This window comes from Staurois parvus, unplaced genomic scaffold (assembly GCF_062004578.1).
Source record: "Staurois parvus isolate SC_StPar_1 unplaced genomic scaffold, SC_StPar_1.0 ptg000344l, whole genome shotgun sequence".
In the NCBI taxonomy this organism is placed as follows: domain Eukaryota; kingdom Metazoa; phylum Chordata; class Amphibia; order Anura; family Ranidae; genus Staurois; species Staurois parvus.
Genome location: NW_028318140.1, coordinates 248,797 through 272,620, shown reverse-complemented (window position 1 = coordinate 272,620; position 23,824 = coordinate 248,797).

Below are 23,824 nucleotides of genomic sequence, written 5' to 3'. Positions count from 1 at the left end.
GGGTATACCTCCTTCCCCGTTTTACAGTCGAGACAGCGCACACAGACGGGACAGCAGTGCAGAGTTCATACTCTTCCAGTCCCCTAGAAGGATCGGCCTCAAGCAGAAACCTACCTAGGTGAGGGATCAGCTGTGAGTGATGCAACCTCTAGGGGGTGCTGAAACAATATAGAAGCACCGTAAGACTTTCACATCAAAGCAAAAAAGCATACCATTTTGGGAACACAGTGCTCTGTAAATTATGGTACTATCAGGGTTCTTGGAAAGGGTACTTTTCCACTACATCGACTTTACAGAAATAAGCACAGCACAAGGGAAAATTATAGTAAGCAAAATGTTAGCTTACCATTGCTGGCAGAGATGAATTCTCAGGTTGTGCTGTCCTGTTCTGTGTCTAAGCGATGTCAGTAGAGTTTCACTTTCCGGTCCGAAGGACCACTTTGACGGGGAAACCCAAAACTCATGGGTTTCAGTAACATTTTGACTGCTGAAGCCAGAATGAATGGTAGATGTTTATTATATAAACATGTAGCTAGAACTACATACAGTGAGAACAAAATAATACATAGTGTGGATTCAAAGTAATGTTCTAAACTGCCTTGGAAAGCTAATAAAATTTATATGTTCTAAGATGGGTGAGAATCTAGCTATCTGACTGCTTTGAAGTTACATTTTGGTTTCTGGTGGAGATTCACACAAGCATGTTACTTCTTCTAGTTCCTTTAGATAACAGTCTTCCCAGCTGGAGGTGTAAAGCGCATTCTAACACAAGAAATACAGCTGTTACACACTAAGACTTCTAATAACAAAATATACATTCAAAATATATCCACTTAGTCAAAACTAAATGTTTGATATATAAAATGGCTGTTCCATTTTTCCTTTCACACCCAGTAAAGACAACCCTCAGTACACACACATTTGCTGTGTTGATGATGCTCTGGTCAAAAAGGTCCTGCTGTCTGTCCTCCATAAAGGGGTATACCTCCTTCCCCGTTTTACAGTCGAGACAGCGCACACAGACGGGACAGCAGTGCAGAGTTCATACTCTTCCAGTCCCCTAGAAGGATCGGCCTCAAGCAGAAACCTACCTAGGTGAGGGATCAGCTGTGAGTGATGCAACCTCTAGGGGGTGCTGAAAAAATATAGAAGCACCGTAAGACTTTCACATCAAAGCAAAAAAGCATACCATTTTGGGAACACAGTGCTCTGTAAATTATGGTACTATCAGGGTTCTTGGAAAGGGTACTTTTCCACTACATCGACTTTACAGAAATAAGCACAGCACAAGGGAAAATTATAGTAAGCAAAATGTTAGCTTACCATTGCTGGCAGAGATGAATTCTCAGGTTGTGCTGTCCTGTTCTGTGTCTAAGCGATGTCAGTAGAGTTTCACTTTCCGGTCCGAAGGACCACTTTGACGGGGAAACCCAAAACTCATGGGTTTCAGTAACATTTTGACTGCTGAAGCCAGAATGAATGGTAGATGTTTATTATATAAACATGTAGCTAGAACTACATACAGTGAGAACAAAATAATACATAGTGTAGATTCAAAGTAATGTTCTAAACTGCCTTGGAAAGCTAATAAAATGTATATGTTCTAAGATGGGTGAGAATCTAGCTATCTGACTGCTTTGAAGTTAGATTTTGGTTTCTGGTGGAGATTCACACAAGCATGTTACTTCTTCTAGTTCCTTTAGATAACAGTCTTCCCAGCTGGAGGTGTAAAGCGCATTCTAACACAAGAAATACAGCTGTTACACACTAAGACTTCTAATAACAAAATATACATTCAAAATATATCCACTTAGTAAAAACTAAATGTTTGATATATAAAATGGCTGTTCCATTTTTCCTTTCACACCCAGTAAAGACAACCCTCAGTACACACACATTTGCTATGTTGATGATGCTCTGGTCAAAAAGGTCCTGCTGTCTGTCCTCCATAAAGGGGTATACCTCCTTCCCCGTTTTACAGTCGAGACAGCGCACACAGACGGGACAGCAGTGCAGAGTTCATACTCTTCCAGTCCCCTAGAAGGATCGGCCTCAAGCAGAAACCTACCTAGGTGAGGGATCAGCTGTGAGTGATGCAACCTCTAGGGGGTGCTGAAACAATATAGAAGCACCGTAAGACTTTCACATCAAAGCAAAAAAGCATACCATTTTGGGAACACAGTGCTCTGTAAATTATGGTACTATCAGGGTTCTTGGAAAGGGTACTTTTCCACTACATCGACTTTACAGAAATAAGCACAGCACAAGGGAAAATTATAGTAAGCAAAATGTTAGCTTACCATTGCTGGCAGAGATGAATTCTCAGGTTGTGCTGTCCTGTTCTGTGTCTAAGCGATGTCAGTAGAGTTTCACTTTCCGGTCCGAAGGACCACTTTGACGGGGAAACCCAAAACTCATGGGTTTCAGTAACATTTTGACTGCTGAAGCCAGAATGAATGGTAGATGTTTATTATATAAACATGTAGCTAGAACTACATACAGTGAGAACAAAATAATACATAGTGTGGATTCAAAGTAATGCTCTAAACTGCCTTGGAAAGCTAATAAAATTTATATGTTCTAAGATGGGTGAGAATCTAGCTATCTGACTGCTTTGAAGTTACATTTTGGTTTCTGGTGGAGATTCACACAAGCATGTTACTTCTAGTTCCTTTAGATAACAGTCTTCCCAGCTGGAGGTGTAAAGCACATTCTAACACAAGAAATACAGCTGTTACACACTAAGACATCTAATAACAAAATATACATTCAAAATATATCCACTTAGTCAAAACTAAATGTTTGATATATAAAATGGCTGTTCCATTTTTCCTTTCACACCCAGTAAAGACAACCCTCAGTACACACACATTTGCTGTGTTGATGGTGCTCTGGTCAAAAAGGTCCTGCTGTCTGTCCTCCATAAAGGGGTATACCTCCTTCCCCGTTTTACAGTCGAGACAGCGCACACAGACGGGACAGCAGTGCAGAGTTCATACTCTTCCAGTCCCCTAGAAGGATCGGCCTCAAGCAGAAACCTACCTAGGTGAGGGATCAGCTGTGAGTGATGCAACCTCTAGGGGGTGCTGAAACAATATAGAAGCACCGTAAGACTTTCACATCAAAGCAAAAAAGCATACCATTTTGGGAACACAGTGCTCTGTAAATTATGGTACTATCAGGGTTCTTGGAAAGGGTACTTTTTCACTACATCGACTTTACAGAAATAAGCACAGCACAAGGGAAAATTATAGTAAGAAAAATGTTAGCTTACCATTGCTGGCAGAGATGAATTCTCAGGTTGTGCTGTCCTGTTCTGTGTCTAAGCGATGTCCGTAGAGTTTCACTTTCCGGTCCGAACGACCACTTTGACGGGGAAACCCAAAACTCATGGGTTTCAGTAACATTTTGACTGCTGAAGCCAGAATGAAAGGTAGATGTTTATTATACAAGCATGTAGCTAGAACTACATACAGTGAGAACAAAATAATACATAGTGTGGATTCAAAGTAATGTTCTAAACTGCCTTGGAAAGCTAATAAAATGTATATGTTCTAAGATGGGTGAGAATCTAGCTATCTGGCTGCTTTGAAGTTACATTTTGGTTTCTGGTGGAGATTCACACAAGCATGTTACTTCTTCTAGTTCCTTTAGATAGCAGTCTTCCCAGCTGGAGGTGTAAAGCGCATTCTAACACAAGAAATACAGCTGTTACACACTAAGACTTCTAATAACAAAATATACATTCAAAATATATCCACTTAGTCAAAACTAAATGTTTGATATATAAAATGGCTGTTCCATTTTTCCTTTCACACCCAGTAAAGACAACCCTCAGTACACACACATTTGCTGTGTTGATGATGCTCTGGTCAAAAAGGTCCTGCTGTCTGTCCTCCATAAAGGGGTATACCTCCTTCCCCGTTTTACAGTCGAGACAGCGCACACAGACGGGACAGCAGTGCAGAGTTCATACTCTTCCAGTCCCCTAGAAGGATCGGCCTCAAGCAGAAACCTACCTAGGTGAGGGATCAGCTGTGAGTGATGCAACCTCTAGGGGGTGCTGAAACAATATAGAAGCACCGTAAGACTTTCACATCAAAGCAAAAAAGCATACCATTTTGGGAACACAGTGCTCTGTAAATTATGGTACTATCAGGGTTCTTGGAAAGGGTACTTTTCCACTACATCGACTTTACAGAAATAAGCACAGCACAAGGGAAAATTATAGTAAGCAAAATGTTAGCTTACCATTGCTGGCAGAGATGAATTCTCAGGTTGTGCTGTCCTGTTCTGTGTCTAAGCGATGTCAGTAGAGTTTCACTTTCCGGTCCGAAGGACCACTTTGACGGGGAAACCCAAAACTCATGGGTTTCAGTAACATTTTGACTGCTGAAGCCAGAATGAATGGTAGATGTTTATTATATAAACATGTAGCTAGAACTACATACAGTGAGAACAAAATAATACATAGTGTGGATTCAAAGTAATGCTCTAAACTGCCTTGGAAAGCTAATACAATTTATATGTTCTAAGATGGGTGGGAATCTAGCTATCTGGCTGCTTTGAAGTTACATTCTGGATTCTGGTGGAGATTCACACAAGCATGTTACTTCCACTAGTTCCTTTAGATAGCAATCTTCCCAGATGGAGGTGTAAATCGCATTCTAACACAAGAAATACAGCTATTACACAATAAGACCTTTAATAAAAAAATACACATTCAAAATATATCCACTTAGTCAAAACTAAATGTTTGATATATAAAATGGCTGTTCCATTTTCCCTCTCGCACCCAGTAAAGACAACCCTCAGTACACACACATTTGCTGTGTTGATGATGCTCTGGTCAAAAAGGTCCTGCTGTCTGTCCTCCATAAAGGGGTATACCTCCTTCCCCGTTTTACAGTCGAGACAGCGCACACAGACGGGACAGCAGTGCAGAGTTCATACTCTTCCAGTCCCCTAGAAGGATCGGCCTCAAGCAGAAACCTACCTAGGTGAGGGATCAGCTGTGAGTGATGCAACCTCTAGGGGGTGCTGAAACAATATAGAAGCACCGTAAGACTTTCACATCAAAGCAAAAAAGCATACCATTTTGGGAACACAGTGCTCTGTAAATTATGGTACTATCAGGGTTCTTGGAAAGGGTACTTTTCCACTACATCGACTTTACAGAAATAAGCACAGCACAAGGGAAAATTATAGTAAGCAAAATGTTAGCTTACCATTGCTGGCAGAGATGAATTCTCAGGTTGTGCTGTCCTGTTCTGTGTCTAAGCGATGTCAGTAGAGTTTCACTTTCCGGTCCGAAGGACCACTTTGACGGGGAAACCCAAAACTCATGGGTTTCAGTAACATTTTGACTGCTGAAGCCAGAATGAATGGTAGATGTTTATTATATAAACATGTAGCTAGAACTACATACAGTGAGAACAAAATAATACATAGTGTGGATTCAAAGTAATGCTCTAAACTGCCTTGGAAAGCTAATACAATTTATATGTTCTAAGATGGGTGGGAATCTAGCTATCTGGCTGCTTTGAAGTTACATTCTGGATTCTGGTGGAGATTCACACAAGCATGTTACTTCCACTAGTTCCTTTAGATAGCAATCTTCCCAGATGGAGGTGTAAATCGCATTCTAACACAAGAAATACAGCTATTACACAATAAGACCTTTAATAAAAAAATACACATTCAAAATATATCCACTTAGTCAAAACTAAATGTTTGATATATAAAATGGCTGTTCCATTTTTCCTTTCACACCCAGTAAAGACAACCCTCAGTACACACACATTTGCTATGTTGATGATGCTCTGGTCAAAAAGGTCCTGCTGTCTGTCCTCCATAAAGGGGTATACCTCCTTCCCCGTTTTACAGTCGAGACAGCGCACACAGACGGGACAGCAGTGCAGAGTTCATACTCTTCCAGTCCCCTAGAAGGATCGGCCTCAAGCAGAAACCTACCTAGGTGAGGGATCAGCTGTGAGTGATGCAACCTCTAGGGGGTGCTGAAACAATATAGAAGCACCGTAAGACTTTCACATCAAAGCAAAAAAGCATACCATTTTGGGAACACAGTGCTCTGTAAATTATGGTACTATCAGGGTTCTTGGAAAGGGTACTTTTCCACTACATCGACTTTACAGAAATAAGCACAGCACAAGGGAAAATTATAGTAAGCAAAATGTTAGCTTACCATTGCTGGCAGAGATGAATTCTCAGGTTGTGCTGTCCTGTTCTGTGTCTAAGCGATGTCAGTAGAGTTTCACTTTCCGGTCCGAAGGACCACTTTGACGGGGAAACCCAAAACTCATGGGTTTCAGTAACATTTTGACTGCTGAAGCCAGAATGAATGGTAGATGTTTATTATATAAACATGTAGCTAGAACTACATACAGTGAGAACAAAATAATACATAGTGTGGATTCAAAGTAATGTTCTAAACTGCCTTGGAAAGCTAATAAAATGTATATGTTCTAAGATGGGTGAGAATCTAGCTATCTGGCTGCTTTGAAGTTACATTTTGGTTTCTGGTGGAGATTCACACAAGCATGTTACTTCTTCTAGTTCCTTTAGATAGCAGTCTTCCCAGCTGGAGGTGTAAAGCACATTCTAACACAAGAAATACAGCTGTTACACACTAAGACATCTAATAACAAAATATACATTCAAAATATATCCACTTAGTAAAAACTAAATGTTTGATATATAAAATGGCTGTTCCATTTTTCCTTTCACACCCAGTAAAGACAACCCTCAGTACACACACATTTGCTGTGTTGATGGTGCTCTGGTCAAAAAGGTCCTGCTGTCTGTCCTCCATAAAGGGGTATACCTCCTTCCCCGTTTTACAGTCGAGACAGCGCACACAGACGGGACAGCAGTGCAGAGTTCATACTCTTCCAGTCCCCTAGAAGGATCGGCCTCAAGCAGAAACCTACCTAGGTGAGGGATCAGCTGTGAGTGATGCTACCTCTAGGGGGTGCTGAAACAATATAGAAGCACCGTAAGACTTTCACATCAAAGCAAAAAAGCATACCATTTTGGGAACACAGTGCTCTGTAAATTATGGTACTATCAGGGTTCTTGGAAAGGGTACTTTTTCACTACATCGACTTTACAGAATTAAGCACAGCACAAGGGAAAATTATAGTAAGAAAAATGTTAGCTTACCATTGCTGGCAGAGATGAATTCTCAGGTTGTGCTGTCCTGTTCTGTGTCTAAGCGATGTCCGTAGAGTTTCACTTTCCGGTCCGAACGACCACTTTGACGGGGAAACCCAAAACTCATGGGTTTCAGTAACATTTTGACTGCTGAAGCCAGAATGAAAGGTAGATGTTTATTATACAAGCATGTAGCTAGAACTACATACAGTGAGAACAAAATAATACATAGTGTGGATTCAAAGTAATGTTCTAAACTGCCTTGGAAAGCTAATAAAATGTATATGTTCTAAGATGGGTGAGAATCTAGCTATCTGGCTGCTTTGAAGTTACATTTTGGCTTCTGGTGGAGATTCACACAAGCATGTTACTTCTTCTAGTTCCTTTAGATAGCAGTCTTCCCAGCTGGAGGTGTAAAGCGCATTCTAACACAAGAAATACAGCTGTTACACACTAAGACTTCTAATAACAAAATATACATTCAAAATATATCCACTTAGTCAAAACTAAATGTTTGATATATAAAATGGCTGTTCCATTTTTCCTTTCACACCCAGTAAAGACAACCCTCAGTACACACACATTTGCTGTGTTGATGATGCTCTGGTCAAAAAGGTCCTGCTGTCTGTCCTCCATAAAGGGGTATACCTCCTTCCCCGTTTTACAGTCGAGACAGCGCACACAGACGGGACAGCAGTGCAGAGTTCATACTCTTCCAGTCCCCTAGAAGGATCGGCCTCAAGCAGAAACCTACCTAGGTGAGGGATCAGCTGTGAGTGATGCAACCTCTAGGGGGTGCTGAAACAATATAGAAGCACCGTAAGACTTTCACATCAAAGCAAAAAAGCATACCATTTTGGGAACACAGTGCTCTGTAAATTATGGTACTATCAGGGTTCTTGGAAAGGGTACTTTTCCACTACATCGACTTTACAGAAATAAGCACAGCACAAGGGAAAATTATAGTAAGCAAAATGTTAGCTTACCATTGCTGGCAGAGATGAATTCTCAGGTTGTGCTGTCCTGTTCTGTGTCTAAGCGATGTCAGTAGAGTTTCACTTTCCGGTCCGAAGGACCACTTTGACGGGGAAACCCAAAACTCATGGGTTTCAGTAACATTTTGACTGCTGAAGCCAGAATGAATGGTAGATGTTTATTATATAAACATGTAGCTAGAACTACATACAGTGAGAACAAAATAATACATAGTGTGGATTCAAAGTAATGCTCTAAACTGCCTTGGAAAGCTAATACAATTTATATGTTCTAAGATGGGTGGGAATCTAGCTATCTGGCTGCTTTGAAGTTACATTCTGGATTCTGGTGGAGATTCACACAAGCATGTTACTTCCACTAGTTCCTTTAGATAGCAATCTTCCCAGATGGAGGTGTAAATCGCATTCTAACACAAGAAATACAGCTATTACACAATAAGACCTTTAATAAAAAAATACACATTCAAAATATATCCACTTAGTCAAAACTAAATGTTTGATATATAAAATGGCTGTTCCATTTTTCCTTTCACACCCAGTAAAGACAACCCTCAGTACACACACATTTGCTGTGTTGATGATGCTCTGGTCAAAAAGGTCCTGCTGTCTGTCCTCCATAAAGGGGTATACCTCCTTCCCCGTTTTACAGTCGAGACAGCGCACACAGACGGGACAGCAGTGCAGAGTTCATACTCTTCCAGTCCCCTAGAAGGATCGGCCTCAAGCAGAAACCTACCTAGGTGAGGGATCAGCTGTGAGTGATGCAACCTCTAGGGGGTGCTGAAAAAATATAGAAGCACCGTAAGACTTTCACATCAAAGCAAAAAAGCATACCATTTTGGGAACACAGTGCTCTGTAAATTATGGTACTATCAGGGTTCTTGGAAAGGGTACTTTTCCACTACATCGACTTTACAAAAATAAGCACAGCACAAGGGAAAATTATAGTAAGCAAAATGTTAGCTTACCATTGCTGGCAGAGATGAATTCTCAGGTTGTGCTGTCCTGTTCTGTGTCTAAGCGATGTCAGTAGAGTTTCACTTTCCGGTCCGAAGGACCACTTTGACGGGGAAACCCAAAACTCATGGGTTTCAGTAACATTTTGACTGCTGAAGCCAGAATGAATGGTAGATGTTTATTATATAAACATGTAGCTAGAACTACATACAGTGAGAACAAAATAATACATAGTGTAGATTCAAAGTAATGTTCTAAACTGCCTTGGAAAGCTAATAAAATTTATATGTTCTAAGATGGGTGAGAATCTAGCTATCTGACTGCTTTGAAGTTACATTTTGGTTTCTGGTGGAGATTCACACAAGCATGTTACTTCTTCTAGTTCCTTTAGATAACAGTCTTCCCAGCTGGAGGTGTAAAGCGCATTCTAACACAAGAAATACAGCTGTTACACACTAAGACTTCTAATAACAAAATATACATTCAAAATATATCCACTTAGTAAAAACTAAATGTTTGATATATAAAATGGCTGTTCCATTTTTCCTTTCACACCCAGTAAAGACAACCCTCAGTACACACACATTTGCTATGTTGATGATGCTCTGGTCAAAAAGGTCCTGCTGTCTGTCCTCCATAAAGGGGTATACCTCCTTCCCCGTTTTACAGTCGAGACAGCGCACACAGACGGGACAGCAGTGCAGAGTTCATACTCTTCCAGTCCCCTAGAAGGATCGGCCTCAAGCAGAAACCTACCTAGGTGAGGGATCAGCTGTGAGTGATGCAACCTCTAGGGGGTGCTGAAACAATATAGAAGCACCGTAAGACTTTCACATCAAAGCAAAAAAGCATACCATTTTGGGAACACAGTGCTCTGTAAATTATGGTACTATCAGGGTTCTTGGAAAGGGTACTTTTTCACTACATCGACTTTACAGAAATAAGCACAGCACAAGGGAAAATTATAGTAAGAAAAATGTTAGCTTACCATTGCTGGCAGAGATGAATTCTCAGGTTGTGCTGTCCTGTTCTGTGTCTAAGCGATGTCCGTAGAGTTTCACTTTCCGGTCCGAACGACCACTTTGACGGGGAAACCCAAAACTCATGGGTTTCAGTAACATTTTGACTGCTGAAGCCAGAATGAAAGGTAGATGTTTATTATACAAGCATGTAGCTAGAACTACATACAGTGAGAACAAAATAATACATAGTGTGGATTCAAAGTAATGTTCTAAACTGCCTTGGAAAGCTAATAAAATGTATATGTTCTAAGATGGGTGAGAATCTAGCTATCTGGCTGCTTTGAAGTTACATTTTGGTTTCTGGTGGAGATTCACACAAGCATGTTACTTCTTCTAGTTCCTTTAGATAGCAGTCTTCCCAGCTGGAGGTGTAAAGCGCATTCTAACACAAGAAATACAGCTGTTACACACTAAGACTTCTAATAACAAAATATACATTCAAAATATATCCACTTAGTCAAAACTAAATGTTTGATATATAAAATGGCTGTTCCATTTTTCCTTTCACACCCAGTAAAGACAACCCTCAGTACACACACATTTGCTATGTTGATGATGCTCTGGTCAAAAAGGTCCTGCTGTCTGTCCTCCATAAAGGGGTATACCTCCTTCCCCGTTTTACAGTCGAGACAGCGCACACAGACGGGACAGCAGTGCAGAGTTCATACTCTTCCAGTCCCCTAGAAGGATCGGCCTCAAGCAGAAACCTACCTAGGTGAGGGATCAGCTGTGAGTGATGCAACCTCTAGGGGGTGCTGAAACAATATAGAAGCACCGTAAGACTTTCACATCAAAGCAAAAAAGCATACCATTTTGGGAACACAGTGCTCTGTAAATTATGGTACTATCAGGGTTCTTGGAAAGGGTACTTTTCCACTACATCGACTTTACAGAAATAAGCACAGCACAAGGGAAAATTATAGTAAGCAAAATGTTAGCTTACCATTGCTGGCAGAGATGAATTCTCAGGTTGTGCTGTCCTGTTCTGTGTCTAAGCGATGTCAGTGGAGTTTCACTTTCCGGTCCGAAGGACCACTTTGACGGGGAAACCCAAAACTCATGGGTTTCAGTAACATTTTGACTGCTGAAGCCAGAATGAATGGTAGATGTTTATTATATAAACATGTAGCTAGAACTACATACAGTGAGAACAAAATAATACATAGTGTGGATTCAAAGTAATGCTCTAAACTGCCTTGGAAAGCTAATAAAATTTATATGTTCTAAGATGGGTGAGAATCTAGCTATCTGACTGCTTTGAAGTTACATTTTGGTTTCTGGTGGAGATTCACACAAGCATGTTACTTCTAGTTCCTTTAGATAACAGTCTTCCCAGCTGGAGGTGTAAAGCACATTCTAACACAAGAAATACAGCTGTTACACACTAAGACATCTAATAACAAAATATACATTCAAAATATATCCACTTAGTAAAAACTAAATGTTTGATATATAAAATGGCTGTTCCATTTTTCCTTTCACACCCAGTAAAGACAACCCTCAGTACACACACATTTGCTGTGTTGATGGTGCTCTGGTCAAAAAGGTCCTGCTGTCTGTCCTCCATAAAGGGGTATACCTCCTTCCCCGTTTTACAGTCGAGACAGCGCACACAGACGGGACAGCAGTGCAGAGTTCATACTCTTCCAGTCCCCTAGAAGGATCGGCCTCAAGCAGAAACCTACCTAGGTGAGGGATCAGCTGTGAGTGATGCAACCTCTAGGGGGTGCTGAAACAATATAGAAGCACCGTAAGACTTACACATCAAAGCAAAAAAGCATACCATTTTGGGAACACAGTGCTCTGTAAATTATGGTACTATCAGGGTTCTTGGAAAGGGTACTTTTCCACTACATCGACTTTACAGAAATAAGCACAGCACAAGGGAAAATTATAGTAAGCAAAATGTTAGCTTACCATTGCTGGCAGAGATGAATTCTCAGGTTGTGCTGTCCTGTTCTGTGTCTAAGCGATGTCAGTGGAGTTTCACTTTCCGGTCCGAAGGACCACTTTGACGGGGAAACCCAAAACTCATGGGTTTCAGTAACATTTTGACTGCTGAAGCCAGAATGAATGGTAGATGTTTATTATATAAACATGTAGCTAGAACTACATACAGTGAGAACAAAATAATACATAGTGTAGATTCAAAGTAATGTTCTAAACTGCCTTGGAAAGCTAATAAAATTTATATGTTCTAAGATGGGTGAGAATCTAGCTATCTGACTGCTTTGAAGTTACATTTTGGTTTCTGGTGGAGATTCACACAAGCATGTTACTTCTTCTAGTTCCTTTAGATAACAGTCTTCCCAGCTGGAGGTGTAAAGCGCATTCTAACACAAGAAATACAGCTGTTACACACTAAGACTTCTAATAACAAAATATACATTCAAAATATATCCACTTAGTAAAAACTAAATGTTTGATATATAAAATGGCTGTTCCATTTTTCCTTTCACACCCAGTAAAGACAACCCTCAGTACACACACATTTGCTATGTTGATGATGCTCTGGTCAAAAAGGTCCTGCTGTCTGTCCTCCATAAAGGGGTATACCTCCTTCCCCGTTTTACAGTCGAGACAGCGCACACAGACGGGACAGCAGTGCAGAGTTCATACTCTTCCAGTCCCCTAGAAGGATCGGCCTCAAGCAGAAACCTACCTAGGTGAGGGATCAGCTGTGAGTGATGCAACCTCTAGGGGGTGCTGAAACAATATAGAAGCACCGTAAGACTTTCACATCAAAGCAAAAAAGCATACCATTTTGGGAACACAGTGCTCTGTAAATTATGGTACTATCAGGGTTCTTGGAAAGGGTACTTTTCCACTACATCGACTTTACAGAAATAAGCACAGCACAAGGGAAAATTATAGTAAGCAAAATGTTAGCTTACCATTGCTGGCAGAGATGAATTCTCAGGTTGTGCTGTCCTGTTCTGTGTCTAAGCGATGTCAGTAGAGTTTCACTTTCCGGTCCGAAGGACCACTTTGACGGGGAAACCCAAAACTCATGGGTTTCAGTAACATTTTGACTGCTGAAGCCAGAATGAATGGTAGATGTTTATTATATAAACATGTAGCTAGAACTACATACAGTGAGAACAAAATAATACATAGTGTGGATTCAAAGTAATGTTCTAAACTGCCTTGGAAAGCTAATAAAATTTATATGTTCTAAGATGGGTGAGAATCTAGCTATCTGACTGCTTTGAAGTTACATTTTGGTTTCTGGTGGAGATTCACACAAGCATGTTACTTCTTCTAGTTCCTTTAGATAACAGTCTTCCCAGCTGGAGGTGTAAAGCGCATTCTAACACAAGAAATACAGCTGTTACACAGTAAGACTTCTAATAACAAAATATACATTCAAAATATATCCACTTAGTAAAAACTAAATGTTTGATATATAAAATGGCTGTTCCATTTTTCCTTTCACACCCAGTAAAGACAACCCTCAGTACACACACATTTGCTATGTTGATGATGCTCTGGTCAAAAAGGTCCTGCTGTCTGTCCTCCATAAAGGGGTATACCTCCTTCCCCGTTTTACAGTCGAGACAGCGCACACAGACGGGACAGCAGTGCAGAGTTCATACTCTTCCAGTCCCCTTGAAGGATCGGCCTCAAGCAGAAACCTACCTAGGTGAGGGATCAGCTGTGAGTGATGCAACCTCTAGGGGGTGCTGAAACAATATAGAAGCACCGTAAGACTTTCACATCAAAGCAAAAAAGCATACCATTTTGGGAACACAGTGCTCTGTAAATTATGGTACTATCAGGGTTCTTGGAAAGGGTACTTTTCCACTACATCGACTTTACAGAAATAAGCACAGCACAAGGGAAAATTATAGTAAGCAAAATGTTAGCTTACCATTGCTGGCAGAGATGAATTCTCAGGTTGTGCTGTCCTGTTCTGTGTCTAAGCGATGTCAGTAGAGTTTCACTTTCCGGTCCGAAGGACCACTTTGACGGGGAAACCCAAAACTCATGGGTTTCAGTAACATTTTGACTGCTGAAGCCAGAATGAATGGTAGATGTTTATTATATAAACATGTAGCTAGAACTACATACAGTGAGAACAAAATAATACATAGTGTAGATTCAAAGTAATGTTCTAAACTGCCTTGGAAAGCTAATAAAATTTATATGTTCTAAGATGGGTGAGAATCTAGCTATCTGACTGCTTTGAAGTTACATTTTGGTTTCTGGTGGAGATTCACACAAGCATGTTACTTCTTCTAGTTCCTTTAGATAACAGTCTTCCCAGCTGGAGGTGTAAAGCGCATTCTAACACAAGAAATACAGCTGTTACACACTAAGACTTCTAATAACAAAATATACATTCAAAATATATCCACTTAGTAAAAACTAAATGTTTGATATATAAAATGGCTGTTCCATTTTTCCTTTCACACCCAGTAAAGACAACCCTCAGTACACACACATTTGCTATGTTGATGATGCTCTGGTCAAAAAGGTCCTGCTGTCTGTCCTCCATAAAGGGGTATACCTCCTTCCCCGTTTTACAGTCGAGACAGCGCACACAGACGGGACAGCAGTGCAGAGTTCATACTCTTCCAGTCCCCTAGAAGGATCGGCCTCAAGCAGAAACCTACCTAGGTGAGGGATCAGCTGTGAGTGATGCAACCTCTAGGGGGTGCTGAAACAATATAGAAGCACCGTAAGACTTTCACATCAAAGCAAAAAAGCATACCATTTTGGGAACACAGTGCTCTGTAAATTATGGTACTATCAGGGTTCTTGGAAAGGGTACTTTTTCACTACATCGACTTTACAGAAATAAGCACAGCACAAGGGAAAATTATAGTAAGAAAAATGTTAGCTTACCATTGCTGGCAGAGATGAATTCTCAGGTTGTGCTGTCCTGTTCTGTGTCTAAGCGATGTCCGTAGAGTTTCACTTTCCGGTCCGAACGACCACTTTGACGGGGAAACCCAAAACTCATGGGTTTCAGTAACATTTTGACTGCTGAAGCCAGAATGAAAGGTAGATGTTTATTATACAAGCATGTAGCTAGAACTACATACAGTGAGAACAAAATAATACATAGTGTGGATTCAAAGTAATGTTCTAAACTGCCTTGGAAAGCTAATAAAATGTATATGTTCTAAGATGGGTGAGAATCTAGCTATCTGGCTGCTTTGAAGTTACATTTTGGTTTCTGGTGGAGATTCACACAAGCATGTTACTTCTTCTAGTTCCTTTAGATAGCAGTCTTCCCAGCTGGAGGTGTAAAGCGCATTCTAACACAAGAAATACAGCTGTTACACACTAAGACTTCTAATAACAAAATATACATTCAAAATATATCCACTTAGTCAAAACTAAATGTTTGATATATAAAATGGCTGTTCCATTTTTCCTTTCACACCCAGTAAAGACAACCCTCAGTACACACACATTTGCTATGTTGATGATGCTCTGGTCAAAAAGGTCCTGCTGTCTGTCCTCCATAAAGGGGTATACCTCCTTCCCCGTTTTACAGTCGAGACAGCGCACACAGACGGGACAGCAGTGCAGAGTTCATACTCTTCCAGTCCCCTAGAAGGATCGGCCTCAAGCAGAAACCTACCTAGGTGAGGGATCAGCTGTGAGTGATGCAACCTCTAGGGGGTGCTGAAACAATATAGAAGCACCGTAAGACTTTCACATCAAAGCAAAAAAGCATACCATTTTGGGAACACAGTGCTCTGTAAATTATGGTACTATCAGGGTTCTTGGAAAGGGTACTTTTCCACTACATCGACTTTACAGAAATAAGCACAGCACAAGGGAAAATTATAGTAAGCAAAATGTTAGCTTACCATTGCTGGCAGAGATGAATTCTCAGGTTGTGCTGTCCTGTTCTGTGTCTAAGCGATGTCAGTGGAGTTTCACTTTCCGGTCCGAAGGACCACTTTGACGGGGAAACCCAAAACTCATGGGTTTCAGTAACATTTTGACTGCTGAAGCCAGAATGAATGGTAGATGTTTATTATATAAACATGTAGCTAGAACTACATACAGTGAGAACAAAATAATACATAGTGTGGATTCAAAGTAATGCTCTAAACTGCCTTGGAAAGCTAATAAAATTTATATGTTCTAAGATGGGTGAGAATCTAGCTATCTGACTGCTTTGAAGTTACATTTTGGTTTCTGGTGGAGATTCACACAAGCATGTTACTTCTAGTTCCTTTAGATAACAGTCTTCCCAGCTGGAGGTGTAAAGCACATTCTAACACAAGAAATACAGCTGTTACACACTAAGACATCTAATAACAAAATATACATTCAAAATATATCCACTTAGTAAAAACTAAATGTTTGATATATAAAATGGCTGTTCCATTTTTCCTTTCACACCCAGTAAAGACAACCCTCAGTACACACACATTTGCTGTGTTGATGGTGCTCTGGTCAAAAAGGTCCTGCTGTCTGTCCTCCATAAAGGGGTATACCTCCTTCCCCGTTTTACAGTCGAGACAGCGCACACAGACGGGACAGCAGTGCAGAGTTCATACTCTTCCAGTCCCCTAGAAGGATCGGCCTCAAGCAGAAACCTACCTAGGTGAGGGATCAGCTGTGAGTGATGCAACCTCTAGGGGGTGCTGAAACAATATAGAAGCACCGTAAGACTTTCACATCAAAGCAAAAAAGCATACCATTTTGGGAACACAGTGCTCTGTAAATTATGGTACTATCAGGGTTCTTGGAAAGGGTACTTTTCCACTACATCGACTTTACAGAAATAAGCACAGCACAAGGGAAAATTATAGTAAGCAAAATGTTAGCTTACCATTGCTGGCAGAGATGAATTCTCAGGTTGTGCTGTCCTGTTCTGTGTCTAAGCGATGTCAGTGGAGTTTCACTTTCCGGTCCGAAGGACCACTTTGACGGGGAAACCCAAAACTCATGGGTTTCAGTAACATTTTGACTGCTGAAGCCAGAATGAATGGTAGATGTTTATTATATAAACATGTAGCTAGAACTACATACAGTGAGAACAAAATAATACATAGTGTAGATTCAAAGTAATGTTCTAAACTGCCTTGGAAAGCTAATAAAATTTATATGTTCTAAGATGGGTGAGAATCTAGCTATCTGACTGCTTTGAAGTTACATTTTGGTTTCTGGTGGAGATTCACACAAGCATGTTACTTCTTCTAGTTCCTTTAGATAACAGTCTTCCCAGCTGGAGGTGTAAAGCGCATTCTAACACAAGAAATACAGCTGTTACACACTAAGACTTCTAATAACAAAATATACATTCAAAATATATCCACTTAGTAAAAACTAAATGTTTGATATATAAAATGGCTGTTCCATTTTTCCTTTCACACCCAGTAAAGACAACCCTCAGTACACACACATTTGCTATGTTGATGATGCTCTGGTCAAAAAGGTCCTGCTGTCTGTCCTCCATAAAGGGGTATACCTCCTTCCCCGTTTTACAGTCGAGACAGCGCACACAGACGGGACAGCAGTGCAGAGTTCATACTCTTCCAGTCCCCTAGAAGGATCGGCCTCAAGCAGAAACCTACCTAGGTGAGGGATCAGCTGTGAGTGATGCAACCTCTAGGGGGTGCTGAAACAATATAGAAGCACCGTAAGACTTTCACATCAAAGCAAAAAAGCATACCATTTTGGGAACACAGTGCTCTGTAAATTATGGTACTATCAGGGTTCTTGGAAAGGGTACTTTTCCACTACATCGACTTTACAGAAATAAGCACAGCACAAGGGAAAATTATAGTAAGCAAAATGTTAGCTTACCATTGCTGGCAGAGATGAATTCTCAGGTTGTGCTGTCCTGTTCTGTGTCTAAGCGATGTCAGTAGAGTTTCACTTTCCGGTCCGAAGGACCACTTTGACGGGGAAACCCAAAACTCATGGGTTTCAGTAACATTTTGACTGCTGAAGCCAGAATGAATGGTAGATGTTTATTATATAAACATGTAGCTAGAACTACATACAGTGAGAACAAAATAATACATAGTGTGGATTCAAAGTAATGTTCTAAACTGCCTTGGAAAGCTAATAAAATTTATATGTTCTAAGATGGGTGAGAATCTAGCTATCTGACTGCTTTGAAGTTACATTTTGGTTTCTGGTGGAGATTCACACAAGCATGTTACTTCTTCTAGTTCCTTTAGATAACAGTCTTCCCAGCTGGAGGTGTAAAGCGCATTCTAACACAAGAAATACAGCTGTTACACAGTAAGACTTCTAATAACAAAATATACATTCAAAATATATCCACTTAGTAAAAACTAAATGTTTGATATATAAAATGGCTGTTCCATTTTTCCTTTCACACCCAGTAAAGACAACCCTCAGTACACACACATTTGCTATGTTGATGATGCTCTGGTCAAAAAGGTCCTGCTGTCTGTCCTCCATAAAGGGGTATACCTCCTTCCCCGTTTTACAGTCGAGACAGCGCACACAGACGGGACAGCAGTGCAGAGTTCATACTCTTCCAGTCCCCTAGAAGGATCGGCCTCAAGCAGAAACCTACCTAGGTGAGGGATCAGCTGTGAGTGATGCAACCTCTAGGGGGTGCTGAAACAATATAGAAGCACCGTAAGACTTTCACATCAAAGCAAAAAAGCATACCATTTTGGGAACACAGTGCTCTGTAAATTATGGTACTATCAGGGTTCTTGGAAAGGGTACTTTTCCACTACATCGACTTTACAGAAATAAGCACAGCACAAGGGAAAATTATAGTAAGCAAAATGTTAGCTTACCATTGCTGGCAGAGATGAATTCTCAGGTTGTGCTGTCCTGTTCTGTGTCTAAGCGATGTCAGTAGAGTTTCACTTTCCGGTCCGAAGGACCACTTTGACGGGGAAACCCAAAACTCATGGATTTCAGTAACATTTTGACTGCTGAAGCCAGAATGAATGGTAGATGTTTATTATATAAACATGTAGCTAGAACTACATACAGTGAGAACAAAATAATACATAGTGTAGATTCAAAGTAATGTTCTAAACTGCCTTGGAAAGCTAATAAAATGTATATGTTCTAAGATGGGTGAGAATCTAGCTATCTGGCTGCTTTGAAGTTACATTTTGGTTTCTGGTGGAGATTCACACAAGCATGTTACTTCTTCTAGTTCCTTTAGATAGCAGTCTTCCCAGCTGGAGGTGTAAAGCGCATTCTAACACAAGAAATACAGCTGTTACACACTAAGACTTCTAATAACAAAATATACATTCAAAATATATCCACTTAGTCAAAACTAAATGTTTGATATATAAAATGGCTGTTCCATTTTTCCTTTCACACCCAGTAAAGACAACCCTCAGTACACACACATTTGCTATGTTGATGATGCTCTGGTCAAAAAGGTCCTGCTGTCTGTCCTCCATAAAGGGGTATACCTCCTTCCCCGTTTTACAGTCGAGACAGCGCACACAGACGGGACAGCAGTGCAGAGTTCATACTCTTCCAGTCCCCTAGAAGGATCGGCCTCAAGCAGAAACCTACCTAGGTGAGGGATCAGCTGTGAGTGATGCAACCTCTAGGGGGTGCTGAAACAATATAGAAGCACCGTAAGACTTTCACATCAAAGCAAAAAAGCATACCATTTTGGGAACACAGTGCTCTGTAAATTATGGTACTATCAGGGTTCTTGGAAAGGGTACTTTTCCACTACATCGACTTTACAGAAATAAGCACAGCACAAGGGAAAATTATAGTAAGCAAAATGTTAGCTTACCATTGCTGGCAGAGATGAATTCTCAGGTTGTGCTGTCCTGTTCTGTGTCTAAGCGATGTCAGTGGAGTTTCACTTTCCGGTCCGAAGGACCACTTTGACGGGGAAACCCAAAACTCATGGGTTTCAGTAACATTTTGACTGCTGAAGCCAGAATGAATGGTAGATGTTTATTATATAAACATGTAGCTAGAACTACATACAGTGAGAACAAAATAATACATAGTGTGGATTCAAAGTAATGCTCTAAACTGCCTTGGAAAGCTAATAAAATTTATATGTTCTAAGATGGGTGAGAATCTAGCTATCTGACTGCTTTGAAGTTACATTTTGGTTTCTGGTGGAGATTCACACAAGCATGTTACTTCTAGTTCCTTTAGATAACAGTCTTCCCAGCTGGAGGTGTAAAGCACATTCTAACACAAGAAATACAGCTGTTACACACTAAGACATCTAATAACAAAATATACATTCAAAATATATCCACTTAGTAAAAACTAAATGTTTGATATATAAAATGGCTGTTCCATTTTTCCTTTCACACCCAGTAAAGACAACCCTCAGTACACACACATTTGCTGTGTTGATGGTGCTCTGGTCAAAAAGGTCCTGCTGTCTGTCCTCCATAAAGGGGTATACCTCCTTCCCCGTTTTACAGTCGAGACAGCGCACACAGACGGGACAGCAGTGCAGAGTTCATACTCTTCCAGTCCCCTAGAAGGATCGGCCTCAAGCAGAAACCTACCTAGGTGAGGGATCAGCTGTGAGTGATGCAACCTCTAGGGGGTGCTGAAACAATATAGAAGCACCGTAAGACTTTCACATCAAAGCAAAAAAGCATACCATTTTGGGAACACAGTGCTCTGTAAATTATGGTACTATCAGGGTTCTTGGAAAGGGTACTTTTCCACTACATCGACTTTACAGAAATAAGCACAGCACAAGGGAAAATTATAGTAAGCAAAATGTTAGCTTACCATTGCTGGCAGAGATGAATTCTCAGGTTGTGCTGTCCTGTTCTGTGTCTAAGCGATGTCAGTAGAGTTTCACTTTCCGGTCCGAAGGACCACTTTGACGGGGAAACCCAAAACTCATGGGTTTCAGTAACATTTTGACTGCTGAAGCCAGAATGAATGGTAGATGTTTATTATATAAACATGTAGCTAGAACTACATACAGTGAGAACAAAATAATACATAGTGTGGATTCAAAGTAATGTTCTAAACTGCCTTGGAAAGCTAATAAAATTTATATGTTCTAAGATGGGTGAGAATCTAGCTATCTGACTGCTTTGAAGTTACATTTTGGTTTCTGGTGGAGATTCACACAAGCATGTTACTTCTTCTAGTTCCTTTAGATAACAGTCTTCCCAGCTGGAGGTGTAAAGCGCATTCTAACACAAGAAATACAGCTGTTACACAGTAAGACTTCTAATAACAAAATATACATTCAAAATATATCCACTTAGTAAAAACTAAATGTTTGATATATAAAATGGCTGTTCCATTTTTCCTTTCACACCCAGTAAAGACAACCCTCAGTACACACACATTTGCTATGTTGATGATGCTCTGGTCAAAAAGGTCCTGCTGTCTGTCCTCCATAAAGGGGTATACCTCCTTCCCCGTTTTACAGTCGAGACAGCGCACACAGACGGGACAGCAGTGCAGAGTTCATACTCTTCCAGTCCCCTAGAAGGATCGGCCTCAAGCAGAAACCTACCTAGGTGAGGGATCAGCTGTGAGTGATGCAACCTCTAGGGGGTGCTGAAACAATATAGAAGCACCGTAAGACTTTCACATCAAAGCAAAAAAGCATACCATTTTGGGAACACAGTGCTCTGTAAATTATGGTACTATCAGGGTTCTTGGAAAGGGTACTTTTTCACTACATCGACTTTACAGAAATAAGCACAGCACAAGGGAAAATTATAGTAAGAAAAATGTTAGCTTACCATTGCTGGCAGAGATGAATTCTCAGGTTGTGCTGTCCTGTTCTGTGTCTAAGCGATGTCCGTAGAGTTTCACTTTCCGGTCCGAACGACCACTTTGACGGGGAAACCCAAAACTCATGGGTTTCAGTAACATTTTGACTGCTGAAGCCAGAATGAAAGGTAGATGTTTATTATACAAGCATGTAGCTAGAACTACATACAGTGAGAACAAAATAATACATAGTGTGGATTCAAAGTAATGTTCTAAACTGCCTTGGAAAGCTAATAAAATGTATATGTTCTAAGATGGGTGAGAATCTAGCTATCTGGCTGCTTTGAAGTTACATTTTGGTTTCTGGTGGAGATTCACACAAGCATGTTACTTCTTCTAGTTCCTTTAGATAGCAGTCTTCCCAGCTGGAGGTGTAAAGCGCATTCTAACACAAGAAATACAGCTGTTACACACTAAGACTTCTAATAACAAAATATACATTCAAAATATATCCACTTAGTCAAAACTAAATGTTTGATATATAAAATGGCTGTTCCATTTTTCCTTTCACACCCAGTAAAGACAACCCTCAGTACACACACATTTGCTATGTTGATGATGCTCTGGTCAAAAAGGTCCTGCTGTCTGTCCTCCATAAAGGGGTATACCTCCTTCCCCGTTTTACAGTCGAGACAGCGCACACAGACGGGACAGCAGTGCAGAGTTCATACTCTTCCAGTCCCCTAGAAGGATCGGCCTCAAGCAGAAACCTACCTAGGTGAGGGATCAGCTGTGAGTGATGCAACCTCTAGGGGGTGCTGAAACAATATAGAAGCACCGTAAGACTTTCACATCAAAGCAAAAAAGCATACCATTTTGGGAACACAGTGCTCTGTAAATTATGGTACTATCAGGGTTCTTGGAAAGGGTACTTTTCCACTACATCGACTTTACAGAAATAAGCACAGCACAAGGGAAAATTATAGTAAGCAAAATGTTAGCTTACCATTGCTGGCAGAGATGAATTCTCAGGTTGTGCTGTCCTGTTCTGTGTCTAAGCGATGTCAGTGGAGTTTCACTTTCCGGTCCGAAGGACCACTTTGACGGGGAAACCCAAAACTCATGGGTTTCAGTAACATTTTGACTGCTGAAGCCAGAATGAATGGTAGATGTTTATTATATAAACATGTAGCTAGAACTACATACAGTGAGAACAAAATAATACATAGTGTGGATTCAAAGTAATGCTCTAAACTGCCTTGGAAAGCTAATAAAATTTATATGTTCTAAGATGGGTGAGAATCTAGCTATCTGACTGCTTTGAAGTTACATTTTGGTTTCTGGTGGAGATTCACACAAGCATGTTACTTCTAGTTCCTTTAGATAACAGTCTTCCCAGCTGGAGGTGTAAAGCACATTCTAACACAAGAAATACAGCTGTTACACACTAAGACATCTAATAACAAAATATACATTCAAAATATATCCACTTAGTAAAAACTAAATGTTTGATATATAAAATGGCTGTTCCATTTTTCCTTTCACACCCAGTAAAGACAACCCTCAGTACACACACATTTGCTGTGTTGATGGTGCTCTGGTCAAAAAGGTCCTGCTGTCTGTCCTCCATAAAGGGGTATACCTCCTTCCCCGTTTTACAGTCGAGACAGCGCACACAGACGGGACAGCAGTGCAGAGTTCATACTCTTCCAGTCCCCTAGAAGGATCGGCCTCAAGCAGAAACCTACCTAGGTGAGGGATCAGCTGTGAGTGATGCAACCTCTAGGGGGTGCTGAAACAATATAGAAGCACCGTAAGACTTTCACATCAAAGCAAAAAAGCATACCATTTTGGGAACACAGTGCTCTGTAAATTATGGTACTATCAGGGTTCTTGGAAAGGGTACTTTTCCACTACATCGACTTTACAGAAATAAGCACAGCACAAGGGAAAATTATAGTAAGCAAAATGTTAGCTTACCATTGCTGGCAGAGATGAATTCTCAGGTTGTGCTGTCCTGTTCTG